This window comes from Triticum dicoccoides, chromosome 7B (genome assembly GCF_002162155.2).
Source record: "Triticum dicoccoides isolate Atlit2015 ecotype Zavitan chromosome 7B, WEW_v2.0, whole genome shotgun sequence".
Lineage (NCBI taxonomy): Eukaryota > Viridiplantae > Streptophyta > Magnoliopsida > Poales > Poaceae > Triticum > Triticum dicoccoides.
In genome coordinates, this window is record NC_041393.1 from 3,990,859 (window position 1) to 3,996,628 (window position 5,770).

The window sequence follows — 5,770 nt, forward strand, 5'->3', positions numbered from 1 at the left end:
AACTCATGTCCTAGATTTGGCACTGATTCTCGCGTTTTTTGTGGATTTATTTCATGCTTTCTGGTGATGTTCGTTTAGTGGGAGAAGATGTTCTCATTGACTACGAGGCATCTGTAGTGACTTATTCAATTTGAAAATGTGATGTCAACTCAGTATCTCGGAGGTGTGCTTAGTGATAGGGTGTGTGTGATGCGTTCATAGGACGGTTGTATGTCCGTGTATATAAACATATGTGATTATACCGTGTTAAAAACATTTTTTTATTAGTTTCCTTCATGGACGTGCCACAACCAGAACCAAGGGCTGCACACTTGGCCCGCATCTAATTCCGCATTGGAGAAGATGACCAAATGTACTCGATGGCTTGTAACGCGACGCAACATGCCGCATGGCAAAACGAGACGACTCCAACTGTGGTCTGATCAACATCATCCCGCTAACTACAAGGCGTTTATGATGACTTTTTCAATCTAAAGATGTGATGGCAGCTCAGTATCTTGAAGGTGCGCATAATGATAGTGTGTGTTGTGTTCATAGGGCAGTGGTATGTCCGTGTATATGAACATGTGTGATCATACTGTGTATACGAACATCTGAAATTGAAAGTTGCCACGTAACACACAAAAAATGCCCAGCGATTTAATTCTTTTCATCATCCCCGTGATATGGATCCAATGGCTGTTGGTGGTGTTCACTGGGACCTTTCTCGGGCGAACGTTCGCCAGTTAACATTTTTCGTTTTTTGGAGGGACTATCTGTTGCATTTTGTTCTGCTTTATGGGAATAGAACTGTTATGCCCATTATTGTCAAGTGGGAAAACAATTCTCTATTTACCTGTTTTTATCATATTCTTTGTTTGGACATCTACATTTACATCTGGAGTTTAGCTGTTTACCTGGTTTTGGACTCCAGCTGCTGGCACGCAAGGTCAAAGACGAGGAGAAGGTAGATTGCAATAGCCGCCGTTCTTGGACTGGAGTGACCTCAGCCGGCGTGTCTTCGTGCTAAACAATGGGCACTCCCTGCACCCGTAATCGCCTATAGCATCTGGAGTTTAGCTCGTAGTTGTAGTTATCCTGCGTACTCGGCCCGCATCTGATTCTGCATTGGGGAAGATGACCAAATGCATTGGACGGCTTGTCACATCGGTGAGTCTACTTCGCATTGAAAAATGGCCAAAGGAAGAAGGAAAAGTGCTGCTTGCCAATTTTCTCTTCTTCTTTCGGAAAGTGCCGCGTGCCGAAACAAGACGACTCCCACGGCGCGCAGTCTGATCAACATTATCCCGCCGTCTCGTGCTCTCTCCACCGCTCGCTCCTACCTACGTCTACGTGTTGTCCCTCCCTGCGCCGCGTCCGTCCGTGCGCACGCGCGATGCCGCCGGCCGAGAGTTTCGCCGTCGAGGTCGTCTCGCGGACGCTGGTGCGCGCCTCCAACCCGCCGCAGGGATTCCCGGCGGTGCTCCCGGTCTCCAACCTGGACCTCATCCTCGGCTCTTTGTTGGAACCGCCACTGCCTCCCCGCAGCTCTCCTCTCCCTCACTCAGCTCGCACTGGCTAGCCGTCGCTCGATCAGCAAGAGGAGGAAGAAGAGATTCAGAAAAGTTCAGAAAATGGTGGACACAGGGATTTTTTCAGCGCACGTACGCTTTTTCCTTTTTCTCGAGCACGAACTCGATCATGTCAACGAGCTACAGATAGGATCCAGTGTTTTATACCCGCGAGCACCGGTCTGCTAGGCCTCCCCCTGCACCCACTCGCCCACCCTCTCCTCCACGTCCTCCGCGCTCTGGCCGCGTCCATGCACCACGCCCGAACGCGATCGCCACGGCCACCCAGCGCGCCCGACGCGGTCTCCCCCTTCTGTTTGCTCGCTAACAACCCGGCGTGGCACCGCGCACACACGCGTTGGCTCACGCACTCACACACGCACACCTACGCACACACACACCGGGCCCGGCGGGCCCGACACATCTGGTGCACGCCCATACACGCACCAGCCGCGCCCGGAGTGACGCCGCAGCTTATTCCGCCCAACACTCGCGTCCTAGGCCGCGGCTCAGAGCAGCCTGGCGTCCTCGACATCACCGTCGACCAGCAGTGCACGCTCCATCGCCGGCGCCCTCTTCCACTGCGGGCAGTCATGTTTGAAGTGACCCCGCTCCCGCACTTGTAGCACCGGCCCTTTCTGTTGCCGCCGAAGCCTGACACCTCGCTGCGCGCCCCGTCGTCGTCGTCCTAGGCTCCGCCTCGTTCCCGTTCCCGCGCCCGCCATTGCGCCACCGTGAACATTAGTTGCCCGTCCGCGCGCTCGCCGCCTACCTGCCCGCGTCGTCGAAGCCGTTCGTCAAACGCCTTCAGCCGCCCGAGCGCTTCCTCGAACGGCATCGTCGACATGTCGGAAAACTGCTCGATCCCGGCCACCACCGTGTACAGACGGTCCGGCACGGGGTCGAGCAGCTGATTCACCAGCGCGTCGTCCTCCAACGTTGAGCCAAGCACTGCGTAGCGCGCCGCCATGCCACCGAGACTGCCGGTGAACACGTCTAGGGTCTCTCTCTCTGCCATGCGCGGGAGCTCGAACTCCCCCCGGAGCGTGCCCAGCCGCGCCACGCGCACGCGGTTAGCGCCGACGAACCGCGCCATCAGGCTCGCCCACACTTCAGCGGCAGTTTTCTTCGCCGCCACCTACAGCAGCAGGTCCTCTGTGAGTGCGCCGAGCAGATACGCCCTCGTTGGCTTGTCCTTCTTCGCGATCACGGCGGCCGCCGCGTCCTCCGGCACGACCACCGCCTCCCACAGCCCGGCTGCATCAAGGTTTGCCTCCACCTTGATCAACCACGCCGTGTAGTTCTCTCCGGTGAGCAGCGGCACCTGCTGCGGCAACGCGCCGCCCGCTCCGCCTGCGTACGGGACGATCGACATCACCGGCGCGCTCTAACCTGGACGTAGCTCTGATGCCAATTGTTGGAAACACCACTGCCTCCCCGTAGCTCTCCTCTCCCTCTCACTCAGATCGCACTGGCTAGTCCTCGCTCGATCGGCAAGAGGAGAAAGAAGAGATTCAGAAAAGTTCAGAAAATGGTGGACACAGGGATTTTTCCAGCGCACATACGCTTTTTCCTTTTCCTCTAGCACGAACTCGATCATGTCAACGAGCTACAGAGAGGATCCAGGGTTTTATACCCGCGAGCACCGGCGTGCTAGGCCTCGCCCTGCACCCACTCACCCACCCTCTCCCCCACGTCCTCTGTGCTCTGGCCGCGTCCAGGCACCGCGCCCGAACACGATCGCCACGGCCTCTCAGCGCGCCCGACATGGTCTACCCCTCCTGTTTGGTCGCTAACAACCCGGCGTGGCACCATGCAGACACGCCTTGGCTCACGCACTCACACACGCACACCTACCAGTCTACCACACACACACGGCGGACCCGACGCGCCCGACACGTCTGGTGTGCGCCCATACACGCACCAGCCGTGCCCGGAGCGACGCCGCGGCTTATTCCGCCCAACATTCCTTCCACGTCTTCTTCATAGCCGTTTACCCGACGCCCGCCGCGGGCTTCCCGGCCGTGGCCGCGGCCGCGCGGGCCGCGCTCCAGGCCTTCCTCTCCCGCTTCTACCCCTTCGCCGGCCGCGTCGTGCCCAGCGCCTCCACGGGCGCGCCGGAGGTCGTCTACGCCAACGCTGGGGCCGAGCTCGTCATGGCATACGCCGACGCGGCGCTCGCGAACGTGGACTTCGCCGACGCCGACGCCTCGCTGGGGCGCATCCAGGTGCCGTTCGTGCGCGGCCTCGCGCTGTTGCTGTAGCTCGTACGGTTCGCGTGCGGCGGGTTCTCGCTCACCTGGGGCACCGACCAGCTGCTCGTCGACGGCCACGGCCTCGCCACGCTTCCCAACGCGGTGGCCTCTCGTGGGAGCCCCACCACGACCGTTCATCCCTCTTCCGGCCCCGCTCGCCGCCGCGGTACGGCCCGTCACTCGACGTCGAGTTCGTGCATTACAACCCGGCCAGCCTCCCCAACACCCTCCTTGCCGCCGCCCTCGTGCGCCGCAACTACGTCGTGGACGCCGCCGACGTTGACCGCCTCCGCGCGGCGGCCAGCGGCCCCTCCCGCCATGCCACGCGGCTCAAGGCCCTCTCCGCGCACGTCTGGAAGCTGCTTGCCGCGGCCGTGGGCGGCTCCGACACGGACTGCCGCATGGCGTGGCTCGTCGACGGCCGTCGGCGCCTCGACCCCGCCAAGTACAACAAGACGCACGTCAACAACTACCTCGGCAATGTCGTCACCTACGCGACGCAGGAGGCGGCCACCGAGACGGTGTGCTCCGCCCCGCTCGCCGACGTGGCGACGATGGCCGCCGCGGCCATCGCGGAGGTGTTCCGGCAGGAGCGGTACGAGGAGCTGGCGGACTGGATGGAGGCGCACAAGGGGGTGTTCATGGAGGGCGGGAAGTGGACGGAGGCGGTGGGGCTGGGCACGGGCAGCCCGGTGCTGGTGATGTCAGCGTTCGTGCCGTTCAGGGTGGAGGGGCACTTCGGGTTCGGCCTGCCGTGGCTGGTGATGTCGTGGGTGCGTCCGGGCCGGCTCGGGTCGGCTGCCATGACGGTGATCCGGAGCCCCGCGGGGGACGGGTCGTGGCTGGTCACCGCCAGGATGTGGCCGCGGCTCGCTGACGCCGTGGACGCCGACCCGGAGGCTGTGTCCAAGCCGGCCACCGCTGAGCGGCTTGGGTTCACCACGTGCCGCCGCGGCGAGCTTGTGACCACGGAGACGACGCAGCACGCCGTGAGCCGCATGTGAGCTCTCAATAGTAGAGTATCTCTAACATTTTTCCTTTCCATTTTTTAAATATAATATCTGGACCCTATAATTCCTCATAGGCTGAAAACATTTCAATCATGAGTGACTTAGGAGTTGTTCGGCAGTCCTCCAGCTCCCTAAAATCTCAAATCTCAGAATCCGTGGAGCTCCTTTCCCCTCATTTTTAGTTAGGCCAACTCTACAGCGCGACCCCAAACGAACGTCCGTTTTATTCGGATTCTGTCCGTTTGGGCAGGGGGATGGGGTCGTGTCCGGGCCTATCCTGGCATGCGGTGGTCGTGCGCCCAGCGCGCGGCCGCATCCTTTACCCCATCCTGTCCACGTCTATTTAAAAAAAGAGCAATGTTTCAAATGCCAAGCCCTACGGCCCCTAGTTCATCACGCATGTCGGCAACAAAGCCAGCGGCCTACACGTCCGTCGCCGGCATCAGCCAGCGGCCGGCAACATAGCCAGCCTCCAAAATGAATGGTTATCCTCACCGGCAACACAGCCAGCGGCCGGCAACACAGCCGGCCTTCAAAATGAATGGTTTTCTCGCCGGCACACAGCCAGCGGCCCAGCGGACGGGCGGCACCCATGCCAGCCTCCAAAAAACGGCCACTCCACGGCCGATCGGACGACCTAGTTTAGGTCGTCGGCGTCGAGCATCTCCTTCTGCCTGGCCTCGAACCAGGCCCTCATCTTCCTGCTCATCTTCGACAAGTCCACGCTCATGATCACAAGGGCCACCTCCTTCGCTTTGGTGGTGGCATTGGTGGCCTCGATGTCGAGCTGCCTTTGCCTGGCCTTGACGTTGTCGGCCTCGATGTCGAGCTGCCTTTGCCGGGCTGCCTCCTCCATGTCGAGCTGCCTCTGCCGAGCCGCCTCCTCCATGTCGATCTTCCTTCTCTTGGCCGCTTCCTCCATCTCAAGCTTCTTCGTTTGAAGCTCTAGGTATTG

At 60.3% G+C, this 5,770-nt stretch overlaps 1 pseudogene; it reads left to right on the plus strand.

Moving 5' to 3' along the window:
- Positions 1-1,375: 1,375 nt before the first annotated feature.
- On the plus strand, positions 1,376-4,809 carry LOC119336199 (annotated as a pseudogene).
- The last annotated feature ends 961 nt before the right edge of the window (positions 4,810-5,770 follow it).